Here is a 20536-nt window from a genome sequence, read left to right on the forward strand (position 1 = left end):
TGTTATGCGAAACACCAGGGAGAAGTCTTCATCTTTTTTACTACATAGTATCACGGGATGTTCTAAGTGCACCTCACCCTGTTCTTGGCTTCCCCTCCGTTCACTTTTACCTCAAGTCATTTTCATCCCCTCGAGTAACACCACCAGAAGCAGCTGGCTTCTTTTATCATCTCAATAATGTCCTCATCTCGGGGTTTCTGGTGTCTGTCATTGGACTTAAATTTATCCCAAATGGATACTTGTGCCATCTGCCTTTCCATTGCTGTCTGAGCTCCCCACTGCTGTGGTTCTGCATTTTGTGCATCTGTCACATTTCCAAGTCAAACTGGCATTCCCTGTTCAAGTCTCTGTCATAGATTCATAGAGATGTACAGCATGGAAACAGACCCTTCGGTCCAACCCGTCCATGCCGACCAGATATCCCAACCCAATCTAGTCCCACCTGCCAGCACCCGACCCATATCCCAGATATAAATGACTGTATCTAAAAGCAGCTAGTCAGATGTTAGTTGTCAGTCAGTTCCACTGTCTACAGACATGTAGCATAGAGCTAGTTATAGAGTCATCAAGTCATACAGATGTATAGCACAGAAACAGACCCTTCAGTCAAACCCGTCCAGCCAACCAGATATCCCAACCCAATCTAGTCCCACCTGCCAGCACCCGGCCCATATCCCTCCAAACCCTTCTTTTCCATATACCCATCCAAATGTTTCTTAAATGTTGCAATTGTACCAACCTCCACCACATCCTCTAGCAGCTCATTCCACACACGCACCACCCTCTGCATGAAGAAGTTGTCTCTTAGTGCCTTTTATATCTTTCCTCTCTCACTCTGAACCTATGCCATCTAGTTCTGGACTCCCCCACCTCAGGGAAAACATCTTGTCTATTTACCCTATCCATGGCCCTCATGATTTTATAAACCTCTATAAGGTCATTCCTCAGTCTTTGACGCTCCATTGAAAACAGCCTCAGCCTATTCAGCGTCTCCCTATAGCTCAAACCCTCCAACCCTGGCAACTTTCTTGTAAATCTTTTCTGAACCCTTTCAAGGTTCACAACATCCTTCTGATAGGAAGGAGACCAGAAATGCACACAATATTCCAAAAGTGGCCTAATTAATGTCAAGAAATAATGTCCAAAAAAAATACGGGGAGAAAGCAAGAGATTGTCACCAGGTAATGATACTCATTTAACAAACCGGTGCAGACACATTGGCCTGATTGGACTCTTTCTGTGCTGTAACAATGCTATTGATTCTGAGTTGATTACCAAGCCCCGCCATCTGGGTGACAGGTGTGGTTTAGTTGTTAACCCTCCCACTTTCAAGTCAACAAAGTTCTGAGTTCAAGTCCTTTGACATGAGATTTCATGAGCAAGAAGGAAATCACTTACATGAATGATTCCAAGAATCAGAAACATCACCTCTGAGTTACAAATCACACAACAACAGGTTATAGTCCAACAGGTTTATTTGGAAACACTGGCTTTCGGAGCACTGTTCCTTCATCAGGTCGTTGTGGAGTATAAGATCATAAGACACAGAATTTATAGCAAAATCACACTGTAAACTTAGGCACAGTCCTGACACCACACCCTCCCATCCGATTAAGCTGTACCCATCTTCAAACACATCGTCATGGAGAACATTAAAATTCATCTAAATAAAAGCAAAGCACTGCAGTTACTGGGAATCTGAAACAAACACAGAGTTTGCTAGAAAAACTCTGCAAGTTTGGCAGCATCTGTGGAGAGAGAAACAGAATTAATGTTTTGAGTTTTGGGTATGAATCTCTGTTATGAAGTTGAAGGTGTGTACTGTACCTTTAAGAGAGAGTGAATGCTGTTTTGCACTGAAAGTTTACAGGCACCTGTCGTATGACTGACTAGCAGTCTCAGAGTCTACTGGAAAAATGAAAATATGTAACATTTGGCTGTAAACTAGATACCTGAGCTGTTTTGAAAACAATTCAAATTAAACCAATCAGTTTAAATTATGCCCCAGGATATTAAAACCCAATTGAGTTTGAATTTATTGTTTTTGCCAACCTTGAACCAATGAGATGATCCAATGTTTGGGGTATAAAGAAGCAGGCATTTTGAAAGTTAGACAGAGAGACCAACTGAGTAACTGCCAGCAAAACACACTCTATAAAAGGTACATTCTTCATATGAAACATCTTTGCAGTGAAAGACAGAAGATGACCCTGGGAGATCTTCAGTTGAAAGAAGGCGGACACTGGAGATGACGGCCACTGAGTGGCTTTGAAATTAAGTTGATGTAATTTTAATACGGGTTTTTATTGGAACAGTATGTTATTACAGAGTTAGAGGCAGATAGCAAGCATTTAAGAGAAAGGAGGCTTAGAGTTGTCTATAGTTGTTGTTTAATGTTCATTTTTAGAGTTAAAGAATAAATTAATATTTTTTTTAAATAGTGGAGTTTGGCAGTTCTCTGTCACTCATACTTTAACAGATTACAAGGTGAGGTGAGCTTTTCTGGGTGTTTGGTTTAATTACCAGAGGGGTTCACTGCCATGTCATAACATCTTCTTCAAAACTAAAATCCCATCTCTCGCAATCGTAACAGCCAGAGAATATGAGTTCCCTGATTGGGGCTGTCAATCTGGTCCAATCAGGGAGCCCTGGCTGACAGATATAAACAGGAGTGCCAGGGGTTCTATTCACTCTGAGAGCTGGCTCTGAGGAAGCCAGACCAGTGTCAAGTATTTTGCACATGTAAGTAAAAGATGGATTGGTGATGGGATACCATCTTCGGTGAAGTTATTTCACTTGAGGGCTGATCTTCTACCTTCTCGCCATTCCCAACTCAAGGACTCATTAGATTCCCTACAGTATGGAAACAGGCCCTTCAGCCCAACAAGTCCACACTGACCCTCCAAAGAATAACACACCCAGACCCATTTGCCTACCCTATATTAACCCCTGACTAATGCACCTAACACTATGGGAAATTTAGCATGGCCAATTCATCTGACCTGCACATCTTTGGACTGTGGGAGGATACCAGAGCATCCAGAGGAAACCCATGCAGATACAAGGAGAATGTGCAAACAGACAGTCGCCCGAGGCTGAAATCGAACCCAGGACCCTGGTGCTGTGAGGCTGCAGTGCTAACCACCATGCCACCCTAAATAGTTAAACACAATTTGCCTTTAGCAAATACATGTTGGTTTTCCTTAGTTACCGGCATTTATCAAGTGTGGGAGGATTGATGTTTCGGGCATAAGCCCTTCATCAGGGAACTTATGCCTGAAACATCGATTCTCCTGCTCCTCGGATGCTGCCTGACCTGCTGTGCTTTTCCAGCACTACACTCTAGACTCTGATCTCCAGCATCTGCAGTCCTCATTTTCTCCTGTATTTATCAAGTGACTAAATTTTACTAGAATTATTAGTTCTAAAACCCTCTAATTCAAAACTTTTTGTTGGCTCCTAATCAGTTACGTTCCTCCTTTTTCCACCATTTCAATGTTTTTATGTCTGTCAACTTTATCAGTGATCAGCAGTATGGTTTTGTGCAGGGAAGGTCACATCCACAAACCTAATAGAATTCTTTGAAGGGGTGACAAAGTTGATTGATGAGGGAAGGGATGTAAATGACATATACATGGACTTTAGTAAGGCATTTGATAATGTTTCCCCATGGTTGGCTGATGAAGAAGGTGAAGTTTAATGGGGTCCAGGGTATTCTAGTTAGATGGATAGAGAACTGGTTGGGCAACAGGAGACAGAGAGTAGTAGTGGAAGGGAGTTTCTCAAAATGGAGGCCTGTGACCAGTGGTGTCCCACAAGGATCCATGCTGGACCACTGTTTTTTGTGATATATATAAATGATTTGGAGGAAAGTGTAGGTTGCCTCATTAGCAAGTTTGAAGATGACACTAAGATTGGTGGAGTTGCAGATAATGAAGGGGACTGTCAGAGAATACAGCAGAATATAGATAGATTAGGGTTGGGTAGAGAAATGGCAGATTCTCTACCCAACCCAAATGCCAATGATTATCGTATTGGTGTCATGTTGTGATATCCTCAGTTCAGTCGCCGATCAGTTCATCTTAGGCTTTCCTTGAGTTGGTAAGTTCTTCCTTTTCAAAGTCTTTGGTGGTATTTCTTTTCTCCTCTTACAATGAGAGATAGAGAGAAAAAGAGAGAGAGAGAATAATACTTTTTTGTTTGCAGGCTTGCTGGAGATCTGAGTCAAGCTGCCCCTTCTCTCAGTTCTGTGGTAAATTGCATCCTAGCTATCATAGGGTCATACAGCATGGAAATACAGACCATTCGGTCCAACCAGTCCATACTGACCATAATCCCAAACTAAGATAATCCCACCTGCCTGTGGTAAACCCATATCCCTGCAAACCTTTATTATTCATGTACTAATCTAAATATCTTTTAAATGTTGTAACTGTATCCACATCCATCACTTCCTCTGGAAGTTCATTCCACACATGAACCAATCTATGTGTAAAAAAATTGCTCCTCACATCTTTTTTTAAATCTTTGTCCGCTAATCTTAAAAATATGCCCTCTGGTCTTGAAATTCCCCCACCCTAGGGAAAACACATTGGCCATTCACCTTATCTATACCCCACAAAATTTGATAAACCTCTATAAGGTCACCCCCTCAACCTCCTACGCTCCAGAAAAAAAAGCCACAGCTTATCCAGCCTCTGCTTGTAACCCAAATCTATGCTGATGAGGTGCTGGTGTTGGGCTGGGTTGGACAAGGTCAAAAGTCACATGACACCAGATTATAGTCCAACAGGTTTATTTGGGAACATTAATTTTTGGAGCCGAAAGCTAGTGTTTTCAAATAAACCTGCTGGACTATAATCTGGTGTTGTGTGATTCTTGATCAAAACAATATAAAAGCATTGCTGGTCAATTATTTAGCCCAAACCCATCTGCTGTCAATGTGCCTCACAAAAAAAGCACCAAATCTCGCTTCTTCAAAAATTATGATATTGAATAACCAATAAGTGAACTCCACATAGTTCTACTTTTGACCTTCAAGTTAAAAAAAAGGATCATTTTCTGGAATATGGTAACGTTTATACTTCCATTTCTTCTCTGTTTATATTTTAAATAAAGTATATGTAGTCTCTAGCTGAAAATGTGTTGCTGGAAAAGCGCAGCAGGTCAGGCAGCATCCAAGGAACAGGAGAATCGACGTTTCGGGCATAAGCCCTTCTTCAGGAAAGTAGGGCTTATGCCCGAAACGTCGATTCTCCTGTTCCTTGGATGCTGCCTGACCTGCTGCGCTTTTCCAGCAACACATTTTCAGCTCTGATCTCCAGCATCTGCAGCCCTCACTTTCTCCATATGTAGTCTCTACATGATCCATGGAGCTCTGGATATATTTGTCTTTATTTTCTCCTGTGCGGTAACGCACCTTGAATATACTTGAACAATATGTACCTGAAAGGCAGCTTATTGTTCAGCTGCAGTTTTGTCTACTGATCTTTCAATTCAATTTATCTGAGTCTGATACATTCTTGGCCCACATTAAGTTGGCTTACCCCCAGTTAATTACTTTAACTCTGGGATTCTCTTTGTTCTTTTCCATATTAAACCAAAACCCCATGATATAATGATCACTGACCCCTAAGTGTATGCTGCTGCTGACACTGTATCCAACTGATCGTCTCATTCCCAAAACCTGGCTCAGCAGAGCCTCCTTTGTTGGAAAGAACATACCGCGATGTAGAAAGTTCTCCTTCATTGACTCCATGAACTCTTGCCCCTTCCTGCCTTTTGATCAACTGCTTTTCTGGTCTGTATTCAAAAGATTAAAGTGGTCTATTACACTTGCTCAAAAATTCTTGCATTTTTCAGTAATTTCCTCGACAAATATGCTTCTCAATATCCCCCCACTTGTTGGTGGCCTATAGATTATATTGATCAATGTATTTGAACATCTTCTTAGCTCCAGATTATCTACAGTGTGAAAACAGGCCACTCAGCCCAACAAGTCTATACCAACCCTCTAAGGAGGAGACAACCCAGACCCATTCCCATTTGAATAATGCATCTAACACTATGGGCAATTTAGCATGGCCAATTCACCTGACCTGCACATCTTTGGATTGTGGGAGGAAACTGGAGCACCTGGAGGAAACCCATGCAGACTCAGGGAGAATGTGCAAACGCCACACAGTCAGTCATCCAAGGTGGGAATTGAACCCAGGTCCCTGGTACTGGGAGGTAGCATTGCTGACCATTGAGCCATGCTGCCAACCGCTCTGCAGCACTGTGCTGATCTCCTTAAATAATACGGTCACCCCCACCTTTCCTACCTTTCCTGACAAACCTGAATTTTGGAATATTTAATAGAAATTAAATATTCTAGTAGAATGAGTCTCTGTTAACATGGCAACATAACCTATCAAAGTGGCTACCTTTGTCTGTGAAATTGTGAGATAACACAGGTAAATCTGACATGCAACAAAAAGATTTCAGGTAGAAGCTGTTCAGTCAATCAGTGTACCCCATTAATTTTCATCCTGTCAAGGCAACCTCATGAGAAATCAGACAATGGAGAACAGACCATCACAGTCTCCACGGAGTATACTTTCATCAAGTCACGGAAATCAGGAGGAAAGCCCATTCCTCATTAAAATAAATGACCCGTTGACAAAATTACAGGTGCAAGTGATTTATTAATTTATTAGCTGGAACAAAAGAAATTCGATTAAAATGCACTGGCAAGACGATAGTTGAAATCTTCCCAAGCAGCTAATGAGCCACTTAATTAGTAAAAATGTCAAAACATTTCCTCACCCCATCTGGGGATGCATTTTTAAAAGCATCAAATTGTCAACAAAGTAAAGCCCGCGTGAAGAATTATGGCACCTGGAATCTTAGTTTCCAAATGCAATGAAGAGTAGAAAGGACCAGATCCACAAGGGCTCGAGTCTCTATCCCTCTCCAGGATTTCAGGAGTTTACTGAAATGACACCACTGGGCCAGCATTTCTATGGTATTCCAGTAGGCCTCCCAACCTGCCATCTCAATTTACTATTCAATAATCTGTTGCGTGATTCTAGAGTAGGTTATTGGAGCTATAGGTGTCCATGAACTAAAAGTCAGGATTTGAGGGGCAGCTCAAGGGCGGAAAAGAATCATGGGGTTGTAGTAAGAAAGCTATTCCACTTTACCCATACTATTCACCATCTCTTACCCACAAGGCAATCCTTGGGTCTTCTATCTTCCAGCTGCTATTAACCATATAATCCCTACAGTGTGGAAGCAGGCCAGTCAGTCCATCAAGTTTACACCAACCCTCTGAAGAGCATCCTGCTCAGACCCAAACCCCGATTCTATCCCCGTAACCCCATGACTATCCACCTAGCCTGCATATCTCTGGGCACTACAGGACAATTTCCCATGGCCAATCCACTTAACCTGCACATCTTCGGACTGTGGGAGGAATTCGGGGCACCCAGACGGGACCCACACAGACACATGGAGAACTTACAAACTCCACTAGACAGTCACCCGAGGCTGGAATTGAACCCTGGTCCCAAGAGGCAGCAGCGCTAACCACTGAGCCACCGTACCACCCCATGAAAAGTCAGAAGTCTTAAGCAGAGGTGACAAGGTGCATCAATCAATACCTATGAAGCTGAAATTTGTACCCTTTAGATTGGTTACTGCTAACATTTCAGCTGTACATTGAGAAACCTCTGAAGAAAATCCTTACCCATGTTTTTTTCCTATGTGCATGAAAAGGCAAATGAGCAATGAAATAACATTTTTGAAGCTTTTTCTTTGTCACCTTTTGTGGAACTAACATAGAACATAGAATACTACAGCACAGGAACAGGCCCTTTGGCCTACCACGTTAGTGTTGAGCATGATACCATTTTAAGCTAATCCCATCTGCCTACACATTATCAGTATCCCTCTATTCCCTGTTCTGAAGAAGGGTCACTGGACGCGAAATGTTAACTCTGATTGCGCCCCACAGATGCTGCCAGGCCTGCTGAATTTTTTCCAGCAATTTCTTTTTTTTTATTTCTGATTTCCAACATCTACAGTTCTTTAGTTTTCTCCCCCTTCTATTCCCTGCCTTATCATGTGTCTGCCTAAATGCCTCTTAAACGATGCTATCCTAATTGCATCTATCATGTTTCCTCACAGTATGTTCCAGGCACCTCCCATCTTCTGTGTAAAATATTTGCCTCACAAAAGTCCTTGAAATGTACCACCTGATACTTTAGACCTATGCCCTCTGGTATTTGACTTTTCTCTTCTGGGGAAAAAGATACTGACTAACCACCCTATGAATGTCTCTCATTAGGTCAGGTCGCTCCTGCCGCTCCAGTGAAATCAATCCAAGTTTGTCCAACCTCTCCTTATGGCTAACATACTGCAATCTAAGCTGACATCCTGACAAACCTCTTTTAGAACATAGAACATAGAACAATACAGCACAGAACTGGCCCTTCGGCCATGCCCCCACCACTTTCTGGGTAAACAACCTACCCCTGACATCCCCCCTATACCTTCCACCCTTCACCTTAAATTTATGTCCCCTTGTAACACTCTGTTGTACCCGGGGAAGAAGTCTCTGACTGTCTATCTATTCCCCTGATTATCTTATAAACCTCTATAAAGTCACCCTTCATCCTTTGCCGTTCCAATGAGAAAAGGCCTAGCACTCTCAACCTATCCTCGTACGACCTATTCTCCATTCCAGGCAACATCCTGGTAAATCTTCTCTGCACCCTCTCCAAAGCTTCCACATCTTTCCTAAAATGAAATCCAGGAATCTGCAGTAAAGAATTCCACTATCTCTGAGAAAAGAAAAATGTCCTCAACTTTATCCGTACTAGGGGATCCCTTACTCTGAGAATTTTCTCTTTGGTCCTAGACTGTCCTACAAAGAGAAAATTATATTTCTCATTTTATGGGCAGCACAGTGGCACAGTGGTTAGCACTGCTGCCTCACAGCGCCAGAGACTCGGGTTCAATTCCCGCCTCAGGCGACTCTCTGTGTGGAGTTTGCACATTCTTCCCGTGTCTGCATGGGTTTCCTCCAGATGCTCCGGTTTCCTCCCATAATCCAAAAATGTGCAGGTTAGGTGACTTGGCCATGCTAAATTGCCTGTAGTGTTAGGCGTAGAGGAATGTGTCTGGATGGGTTGCACTTCGACAGGTCGGTGTGGACTTGTTGGGCCGAAGGGCCTGTTTCCACACTGTAAGTAATCTAATTTATAGAGTCATATAGATGTACGCATGGAAACAGACCCTTCAGTCCAACCCATCCATGTCGACCAGATATTCCAATCCAATCTAGTCCCACCTGCCAGCACCCGGCCCATATCCCTCCAAACCCTTCCTATTCATATACCCATCCAAATGCCTCTTAAATGTTGCACTTCCTCCACCACTTCCTCTGACAGCTCATTCCATACACGTATCACCCTCTGTGTGAAAACGTTGCCCCATAGGTCTCTCTCACCCTAAACTTATACTCTCTAGTTCTGGACTCCCTGACCCCAAGGAAAAAGACTTTGCCTATTTACCTTATCCATGCCCCTCATAAATTTCTAGAGGGTCTCCTCTTTTCTCCTTTTGTGGTAATTCCATTCTTTATCCTACCACTGATTTTAAGCTGACAAGTCTATTGCTCTTTGTCAATCTTCTGTTGTCCTTAAATATAGGAATTACATCAGCTGTCCACTAACCTTCTGACACTACACTTTTTTTCTAATGTATGTAGTTAAGCCTCTGCTACTTCTGTTCTACATTCAAAATATGTGGATGCAATCCATCTGGATTAAGTTGATTGAATTTATTGAATTTGTTCAGTGTATCTTCTTTCTTATTTTCAGTGTGCTTATCCTCATTATCCATCCCACTGTACAAAATCATGCCTACTTTTTCTACCTACCTGGTAAATACCAAAAACAAAATAATAATTGAACATTTTTGCTGTCTTCAGTGTTACTTGTGATCTGATTCAATTGTTTAATGATCCAATTCCTATCACAGTGTTTCCTTATTTTATTTTGCAAACACTGATGTAAAATATTTCATTTTTCTGTCTCCTGTACTTTAATGATTTAGTTTTATAGCTCCTGCATCACTTTGCAAATTGTTTCTCTGAAGTGTCTTCCAATGTCCTTGTATTCCCTTTTAATCTCTGCTCCTCTGCTCTAACTGTGCTCAATGCGGACTTCTTTTCCTTATGTAGTTATGGGCTAACACCATAAAATGTAGGAGTAGAAATACTGTAGTCTATTTGGCCCATTGAGTATGCACCTCCATTCAATGTGATCTTGGTTGATTTGGTGCTGCCTTTTCCACATAGCCCTGGATTTTCTTAATGATTAAGAGTCTGTCCACATAAGTCTTGAATATTCTTAATGACCCAGCCTCAACAGCCTCAACAGAATTTCACTACCTCTGAGAAAAGAAAAATGTCCTCAACTCTATCCGTGCTAGGGGATCCCTTACTCTGAGAATTTTCTCTTTGGTCCTAGACTGTCCTACAGAGAGAAACAATCTTTCAGCAACTACCCTATTAAGCCCGCTCCCCTCCAAACCCCAATGCCATCTTCCACACACATACTAATGAAATCTGTAATGGTAGTGACAGGCTGGTTGAAAATGGACCAGTCCTTTGCATAGAAACCCTTCCATTACCTCAATGCAATTCTGCACAAATTTCTGTATGGGGGCCTCATACTTCAACTTCTGATTGTAACGCGAGAGGAAGTGCATGGTATTGTGACCCGCTTTTCAAAAATGTAGACAGCGGCTGGAGCTGTGGGCATCCTTTGCAATTTATTTGTAATTGTTTGTGAATTGTTCTTAATTTATATAAAGGATTTGGATGAGAATTTAGGAGGCATGGTTAGTAAATTTGCATATGACATCAAAATTGGTCATCATGTGAAGGTGGCAGTGTTGGACTGGGATGTACAAAGTTAAAAATCACACAACACCAGGTTATAGTCCAACAGGGGTTATTTGGAAGCACTAGCTTTTGAAGTGCTGCTCCTTCATCAGGTGGTTGTGGAGTATAAGATCATAAGACACATAATTTATAGCAAAAGTTTACAGTGTGATGTAACTGAAATTATATATTGAAAAAGACCTGGATTGTTTGTTAAGTCTCTCATCTTTGAGAATGACCATGTTGGTTTCAGTTCTTTCATATGAAAATAACAGAACATTTAAATGTTACATTCTCAAGTGAACTTTAACAATTGGTGGCATGTTGGCCCAGATAAGGTATTTAAGGTGTGGGCTGCCCTGTGTGAGACTGTCTGTGCCACAATGGTCAGACTGATTCTAATCTAAAAAGTGGATTTACAGAATCTTACATGGATATATGCAGTATTTGAGCAAAGTAAAATGTAATTTTGCAAGTACAAATTCACCCCATAAACTTATATGTGTATGTGTGCATATAGGACAGGATGCCAAATTGGTGAGGCCAATTTCAGAGTACTGTGTACATGTCTGGTCATCCTGCTATAGGAAGGACACTATTAAATTGGAGAGGGTTCAGAAAAGACTTTCCAGGATTTTGCCAGGACTGGAAAGTTTGAGGTATAAGGATAGGTTGGATTGGGGAGTGGGGGGATTATTTTCATTGGAGCATGGGAGGTTGAGGAATGACCTTATAGAAGTTTGTAAGATCATGACGGACATACGTAAGGTGAATAGCAAAGGTCTTTTCCTTAGTGTGGGTAAGTTCAAAACTAGGGGACATATTTTTAAGACAAGCGGAGAAAGATTTAAAAGTGATCTGAGGGGCAAGCATTTCACACAGGGTGTGGTTGGTATATGGAATGAGCTGCCGGAGGAAGTGGCAGATGCAGGTACAGTTACAACATTTAAAAGACATTAGGACTGATACATGATCAGGAAAGGTTTAGAGGGATGTGAGCTACATGCAGGCAAGGTGAATAGTTTAGTTTTGGGAAACTTGGTTGGCATGAATGAGTTGAACTGAAGGGTCTGTTTCTGCACTGTATGACTCTATGACTCTATCAAAAAGTATATCTTTCCTCATTAGATTACTCGGATGTTGAGTCCTGAACAATAGCAGGAATTTCATATGTTCTCTTTCTAATTAATATTAGGGTAGTTGAAATTACCCTCATGATTATTGTTCTATTTTTAACTCAGTTTGTCATTATGTTTCTTCCCCTATTCCCCTCTCATTGCCTTGGTACCTTGGTAAGATAAAATAATCACAGTTCTACTGATGGCATGTGCTATCTCGTTAGAAAGAGAGAGTGAGACAGAGACAGATAGACAGACTACTAATAGTGGTTTAACTTGAGTGTCACTACACCTCAGATGAGGGGAGAATTTGAGCTTTATTTTAAACTCAGCAAACATAGGAAGTGAACCCACACTTTTGGCATCACACAACATTGCAAATCACCTGCCCTACCAACTAAGTTAGCCATCTCGTCTGGATGATTACTGATCCATATAGTTTTCATTTATGCTTTGCTGATACCTGCCTCCTTTCTGGGTCCTCTTGTGGCACAGTGGTAGTGTCCATACCCTGGCCAAGGAGGCCCAAGTTAAAATCCCATCTGATCTAGAGGCACGGAGTAACATATCAGAACAGGTGGATTAGAAAAATAGGTTAAATAAGTTTTTAAAATATCTCCTTTTCCTTCTCATGCTGCTTTGTTGTCATAAAGTACAGCTCCTCCACCTCCAATTGCCCCCTCACTATTTTCTAAATGTGTTATACACAACAATGTTTAACCCTTGGTCATGATTTTTCTGTAGCCAAATCTCAGTAATTCCTTCCTCTCGTTCTTCCCAGCTCGTCTGTTTTATTACTAACGTTGTGTATAGCTGGAGAGATGTAACTAATTTTTAATTGGAATTTCTCTTAATCTTAGTTTAACCATCTTTTTACACTCCTGCTATGTTTCTGTTTAATGTCTTGTTTCGTCCCCTTTATTCAATCCTATATTCCCCTGCCCTGTTTAAACTTTTTTTTGTGGATCCTGCTATGTTTAAGTCCTTTTCCACCTCCCCATTACCTTTTACCATAAGCAATCGGATCCGAACCAGATTCAGGTGAAGACCGCTCCATTTCACCAATGCCTCCCTGTCTCAGAACCGGTGCCATTTACCGTGAAAATGGGTATCATTACTAAAAACCAGCCCTTTGAAGCATACACATCCTTCAGATATTAGATTAGATTAGATTAGATTACTTACAGTGTGGAAACAGGCCCTTCAGCCCAACAAGTCCACACCGCCCCGCCGAAGTGCAACCCACCCATATCCCCTACATTTACCCTTTACCTAACACTACGGGCAATTTAGCATGGCCAATTCACCTGACCTGCACATCTTTGGACTGTGGGAGGAAACCGGAGCACCCGGAGGAAACCCACGCAGACACGGGGAGAATGTGCAAACTCCACACAGTCAGTCGCCTGAGGCGGGAATTGAACCCAGGTCTCTGGAGCTGTGAGGCAGCAGTGCTAACCACCGTGCCACCATATATTTGCAATTCTGACAATTTGCCCAATTGTGGTGTGGACAAAAGTCTTGAGATTATTATCCTCAAAGTATAGGGTAAGATTTTTAAAAATTCATTCAGGGATGAGGGTTTCCCTGGCTAGGTCGGCATTCATTGCCAATCAGACAGTTAAAAGTCAACCCCATTGCTATGGGTCTGGACTCACATGTAGGCCAGTGAAAGTAAGGATGGCAGATTCTTTCCCGAAAGGGAATTAGTGAACCAGATTGTTTTTTTCCTGACAATCAACATGGTCATTATTAGACTGTTAATTCCAGATTTGAATTCAAATTGGATTTGAACCCAGGTCTCTAGAAAATTTCCTGTGTCTCTGGATTAACAGTCCAGTGATAATATCAATAGGCTGTCACTTCCCCCAAGTTGCTTAGCAGAGTTTTGACTTACTTAAGGAAGTGAGGAATTAAATTATAATTGTGGTTAGTTGCAAACAGTTTTCTGAACGAAGAAAGCCATGTTGCCCAAGTCCAATGTAATATCATGGATGTATGTGTTTATGGCATTTTTTTGACTCACACTGATGTATGCTTCAGCTTACAGCCTATGCAAATGCTATACAGTAAAAGGCTTTTACTCAAAGACACAGTTATGTTTTAAAATGATTCTGTTTCATAACTTAAAGTGTGTAACAAGCCTGTGGATATATATGTGCAGGCATATGTAAGTATGCATATCGAGATTACTTTGAATATAGGTTCTGTAATGAGCTCTGTAGTTTGAAGTTGCCGTTTTCTCCTACTCTCAGGTGAACTCAGTGACTCTGAGCCAGAGAGACTCAGGATGGAGACACTCCTGCAGATTTGCTTCTTTAGGAAAGTCACGACATTTGCAGCGTTATACTCTGCAACACAGAAAGACAACCTGCCCTACCATATGTTAGAGCAGCCTTTATTATTTAATTAATTGACGTCTTTATTCAATGATCATTTAACTTGTGGGGCTAAACATTTAGTACAGAACTAATACCCTTTTGTTTCTGGTTTAAACTACTGTCAGACTTCAGAGGAAAATAAACCTTAAAATTTGCCAACCAATCACGCACTTATTTAATGAGTTTCTCTGGGCTTCAGCTCACTGGGCTCACTATCTCCTGCTCTCTCTTATTCTATTCCTTGATCTGTAAAAGATTGGAATGGCATCTCTTCCCGCAACGCATTGAATTCCTTCACTCACCAAATTCTCCACATTTACATACACTCTGTCACAGATTCCCCGCATTTACGTACACTCTGCTAGGTTCTCTGCATTTACGTACACTCTGCCACAGCAGTGCTCCAACACGCCGGACTTCATGCTGATAACCTTTGGCTTGGAGCCTGAAACTGATGCACACATCCAATCCGCAAAACCTGCTGACCAAATGCTGAGTGAATCTAGCATGTTATCACTTTTCACTTAATGGCCTTCAAGGAGACAGGCCACTTAAGCACAATGTTAACTCAGCAGCAGAATAATGCATGGTGTGCCTGCAGTGCATCTTCCAATTAACCATGGACAATGCAAGAGACATCCATGAAGCATTTTGCATGTAGTGCACAGTATCCTCACTTTGGACTTCAGTGTACAGTGTCCTGCTACACACAATCTTATCAAGAAAAAGAAAATTAATCACTAAAATCTAGCTTCCCTTTTCTTGATAACACCAATTTGAAAAGTGATTGTATTACTTGTATTTGATAGTGAAAATCGCTGTCCCACAGGAGTTTTTAAATAGTAGTCTTAAAGAGATAGGCCATAGTTCCATCTCAGTGTGTGAATCCAATGGAATAGATTTCTCTTCAGTACGATTTTCCTTTATGCAGTAGTGTATTTGTTATATTGTTTCATTGGAAAGATAGGACCTCATTAACAGAAGTGTGGGCCATGGTTAGGAAACAAATGCTTCAAGGGAGTTCTTTAGTTTTGGGCCAGTTGACCTCCACATCTCAAATGTGACAGCACCTCCCAGCCCCGTGAGATGTTAAAGGCATCTTGATGCATGTGGCCTTGACTCTTTGAATGGTCTGGTCCAGCACATTCAGGGAGAGATGACATAAAGATTCAGATCTCAGAGAGATGTAGGAGAGGAAGCCACATACTCGCAACCAGGAAAGAAAGGGAATTGGGCAGTGGAATCACACTACAGCACAACTTCCAATGGCTACTTATGAACATTGTCAGAGCATTGGGATCTTTCAACCATCCATAACATCAGGGGATTCTTTATATGAGTCAGTAGATGTGAAGCTGGAAAAGTACAGCAAGTTAGACGGTACCTGAGGAGCAGGAAAGTCAACATTTCGGGCTGAAACATTCACCTGGACTTAAATGATTCAGCCCGTCGGGATCTGAATGAAATTGTTTAAGATAACCAAGACTTCACCCACAATGCAAGCCATCACACTGGGTGGCAAGATCACATCTTCCTTGAAATAACCCATAATAAACTCTACAATGCTGACAGATTCAGCCAGAATGAGATCTAGTGAATGGTGACTGTGTGTTGCTGTCACTTGCATTTGTAATCGAAATGAATATCAATGAAAATAAATACAAAGTCATGAATGTGAACATCTGGTATATGCTCCACTGTGACACTCCAGTCTCTGTGCAAATATTGTCTCTATTTCACTATCTAGTTTTTTTTCCCAATGCTCAATAAGATTATCAAAAAGGTATCATGTTTGAACACTTGAATTGAGTTCTCACTCTACAGTGATTATCATCTTTGTTCTCTTTCAGATCAGAAGTGATTACTGAAAAATGAAGATTTCCCATTTATCAAGCACTATTGACAGTAGCATGCGAAAAAAAAAACTGAGTTGTCAATGGCACTTGATTCAATGATCCTCAAACCTTTTTAACAAAGAACACAATCATTTTTCAATACTAGCAGAAAGCATTTCCATGTTTAAGTGTGGAATATAACACGAGATTGATAAACACTTTGTAGGCAAGTGTCATTAGTTTTTTACGTGTAGGCAGTCACCTGACATGATGCACATATTTGTTACTTCTTAAAGCCAGACACATGGGACTATGTGGAAATTTAAGTAAGTCATCAGTGTAAGAGTGACAAAAATGTAAAGCACCTTGGGTTCCTAACATCAGGAATTCAACAAATCAATAAAATATTAAGACTACTAAGTTGCTAAGATTCGCAGTCTTTGTGAAAAGTATTTAGGATTCCAATGTAGAGACTCAAACAAGGAGACCATCAATGCAGAGAGGTTCATGCAAAAGAAATCACACTATTAAAGAAAATTAAGTGACTGTAATTTTAATTTTGATATAAAGTGGCAGAAATAGTCTTCCTTAGAAAAGTGATACTTTTACTTATTTACATTTTTACATTAGATTTCCTGGCATGATTGACAACTTATTTACATCAAATACTGTTGTGGAAACACTTTGAACATTCTATATCCATTCCAGTTGTAATTTCTACACATCTACAACAGAAAAAAAGACACTTATTACAGTTTTGAAGACAACCTTGGCAAATATTACAATTAGAATTTATATAAAGACCAAAACAAATGTAAATACAGACTTTAATATGCAGGTATGTTTGAAATCTATATTGTCACAAAGAAATAATTAGTATTTTCTCATCTAATGAAGGAATAGGCAGGAATCAAATTACTTTAGTACCAATAGTCAAATGAAATATTTTAGGGAGTGGTAGGCAAGACGGGATGTGGATTCCAATGTTTCTACATTAGGGTTGCACACAGATATAAACTGGGTAAGCATCACACATACTTTATGGATTGAAGACAACATGCACACATCCAAAGAACATTTCAAACCCCAAAATTTGGTTATTAGCTTTTAATTCACACTGTCTTGCAAAATATATATCTTAAGTTATCTATGTTTTTCCTTTCCAGTTTCATGTTCTGTTCCTTGTTTCTGTAGTTCTCTAACTAATGCAGCCTGCCATGTCTAAACGTACATTACTATCATTCTCTTCAAACTTACTTCATTTCAAAATTAAGTTATGACTGATAGTTCTGTTGTCTGGAGAACACAAAACAGCTCAGATTTGTTTTATAAACCAGAAAACAAAATGCATGTCGAACTAGTAATGTTAGGCTTAGGGTTGTGCAGCTTCCCAATTTTTGTTTTTGTGTCATCCAGGGATTAAAAACGACGCCAGCCACAATTTGTATCTGTTGTACCTGAATTAAACATGATGCAGCAATGAGTTTTCCACAATATCATGTTACTCCTCTAACCTTAGAAATAACTTTAAGTAAAAGGGACTAATTATATAAAGGAAATAATAAATGCAATTCATATTTTTCTAAATTTATGTAGCAGACTATTATTATAGCTTCTCTATAAAATAGAGGTAAAGGTTCAGCATTAATGGGTATGGAAAAGGGGTGAGAAACTACTAATTGCTTTGTGCAGTTGAAATGCACAATGCCTTGTAACAAAACAAAACTGCACTGATTACCAATGCCTTGGTTTATTTTTAACCAGTTCTGTAAATGATTGTTTATATTTTAACTACTTTTCACATACACTACTACAATAAAAACATCTCTTGATTACAGCTCAGATATCACTGGTGTTTTCCATTATATATTTTAAAAAGTGTTCAGAGAATGATAAAATAATCAAGCTTTTCAAAGTTATTTTCTAATTTTAGTACAGCAATTAATTTACACTCCCATTGTGGCAGAAGGCGGAACTGTTCAGTTATCTGAAAGCTGTTCAAAATACTCTTAAGTAATGTAAGCATTTGTTCTGCTCTAGATTAACTATAACAAAAAAAAATTAAAAAGCAGAGTATTTATAAAAACTAGCAGTTACAAAAGGAAAATGAATGATTTCAGTATCATTGATTTTTCTTAGAAACTGAGAAAAGAAAATGCTGACATTAGATAGTTCATATATTGAAACAGTATTCAGTAAGTAAGGAGTAAAAGCTATTTAAATAGGTTACTACTTGAACAGTTTTATGAGAATGTTAAGTAGGGATCATAAAGTTAGGCTCTACCTTAGATTACAGGTTAAAAGTGATGTAATGCCTGCAAAATTGGAAGTGGCGTACTCATGCACAACACGTTATTAAATGGCACTCTATATATGCAGTAGTTGCTGGTAGGCTGTATATTAAATAGATTGACACGCTACAGGTTTCAGTACGGGTTCAATTTGCTCAAAAGATCCCCTGTCAGGAGTGGAGAAGCTTGTTGAGATTCAGTGGAGCTCACTATTTTGATTTTCGATAGAAATTACGTTATTGCTTGAAATTGAATTATTTTCTAAGTGGGAAATAACATTGCATTGCAAACATATGGAAGCAATGCTGGAAATGTATTTTGTCAGCTAATTTTGCTGAGGCTTTACTGATCTGGAGTATTGAAGAAGCCTTGAGAATTAATTGAAATTAAGCAGGAAATTTAGCAGGGCTTCAGAATTCCTACCAAAGGATTGCTTAACAACCTTACAGCGTAGACGTTCATGTGGTACTTTTATTATTTTTCTTTCTCTGTCTTGCTCTTGAGAGTCTGTGAGGGTTTCAGTAGATGCTTGGAATGAAAGCTCTAGGAAAGGAGCATTGATTCTTTGAAATGCTGTAAATATTGCAGCTGTGGGCATGTCATAGATCAGCTGCAATGATCAGCTCACTTATATCACATGATGCGGAGGTGCCAGTGTTGGACTACCTGATAAAAGAACAATGTTCTAAAAGCTGGTATTTCCAAATAAACTTGTTGGACTATAACCTGTTGTTGTGTGATTTTTAACTTTATATCACATGTACCACGTAGCCTGGCCCTAACCACAAGCAGAAAGACACTCTGCATTCACTGAGTTTTGAAGTCCTCAAAACTAACCATTTAGTGGGATGCCATAACTTCTCCACTAAATGGCAGTGAGTAAGATTAATTGACTTTGGCACATTCCCACAGGCATTTCTGGTGGCTAAGAAGACATAGACCATTATTGCTTTATTTCTATGGGAGGTTTTCTGCTTTAATATCAACAATTATGAGCATATTTGTTAGGTTTAAGTTTGCTTTTAATTTGGGATTTCCATCCTCAAAAAATTTGACTGATCTTTTCTGCATTTGCTGGCAGATTAAAAATGGCTCCCCGATGACCAATGGTAATGGGTAAGGCTGATCATTTAGAATCCATGCAATTATCACATGCCTAAGGAACACACAGCACAATATTACTGTTGGGCATTTTAAAGGAGTGGTCTTTTGGGCTAAAGTTAGATGCAACCCACAAAGTAAAACCTGTGGTCTGCACAATTAAATGAGGACTAACTGTGCAACAATATGCTGAGATGTTAGCTCATCATATATATTACTGATTACCTTTTCTTCATAATTTACATGGAGTACCTAAGCAATCTTTAAATTCACAGAATCAATCTGACAATTGTTTTTGTGATTTTATCAACATGATATTGTGAAAAAAATTATCATAAAAATACAGGTACTTTTAAGCCTTAAATGGATATATTCAAGAGACAAACAATAATTTATAATTTAAGCATTTCACTGGTACATGAAGTCATAAGTTCCAGCCCTTTCAATGTACAAAATTCCCACAGAATGCTAGTAGTAATGGAGGCTCTTATTCAAAGCTGTGGGCATATTTCAATTTATCAAGCAGCAAAATTCAGCACTGGTAGAAATCTAGAGTTAACTGAAGATACTTACTTATACTAGCTTTAATAATTATATTTTTTCTACAATGGTGACATTCTAATGTTTCTTGTCAGATTACAGGCATATCCTATATCCCTGTTTCCATAGTCAAAATAATAATTTCAAGCTTACATGATAAATATATAATACAATGGGAATATACTGCAAAGAGATGGAATAGCAGACTCTTTCACAATTCATGTGTTGATGTCTATCAAATCTGGGGAGGGTTAAGCAATTCATTTGAAGTGAACCCCCAAGCTAACAGCTGAGATATTACATTTTATAACTACTGGGAGTTATAAGATCTATAATG

The 20536-nt window shown here is 39.8% G+C and overlaps 1 long non-coding RNA gene across 1 annotated transcript; it reads left to right on the forward strand.

Moving 5' to 3' along the window:
* The first annotated feature begins 9316 nt into the window (after positions 1-9316).
* Positions 9317-19816, forward strand: LOC122560845. Its single transcript, XR_006314830.1, has 3 exons — positions 9317-9327; positions 12873-12874; positions 19730-19816. It is a non-coding gene; the product is annotated as an uncharacterized LOC122560845 (long non-coding RNA).
* The last annotated feature ends 720 nt before the right edge of the window (positions 19817-20536 follow it).

This window comes from Chiloscyllium plagiosum, chromosome 21 (assembly GCF_004010195.1).
Source record: "Chiloscyllium plagiosum isolate BGI_BamShark_2017 chromosome 21, ASM401019v2, whole genome shotgun sequence".
Classification (NCBI taxonomy): domain Eukaryota; kingdom Metazoa; phylum Chordata; class Chondrichthyes; order Orectolobiformes; family Hemiscylliidae; genus Chiloscyllium; species Chiloscyllium plagiosum.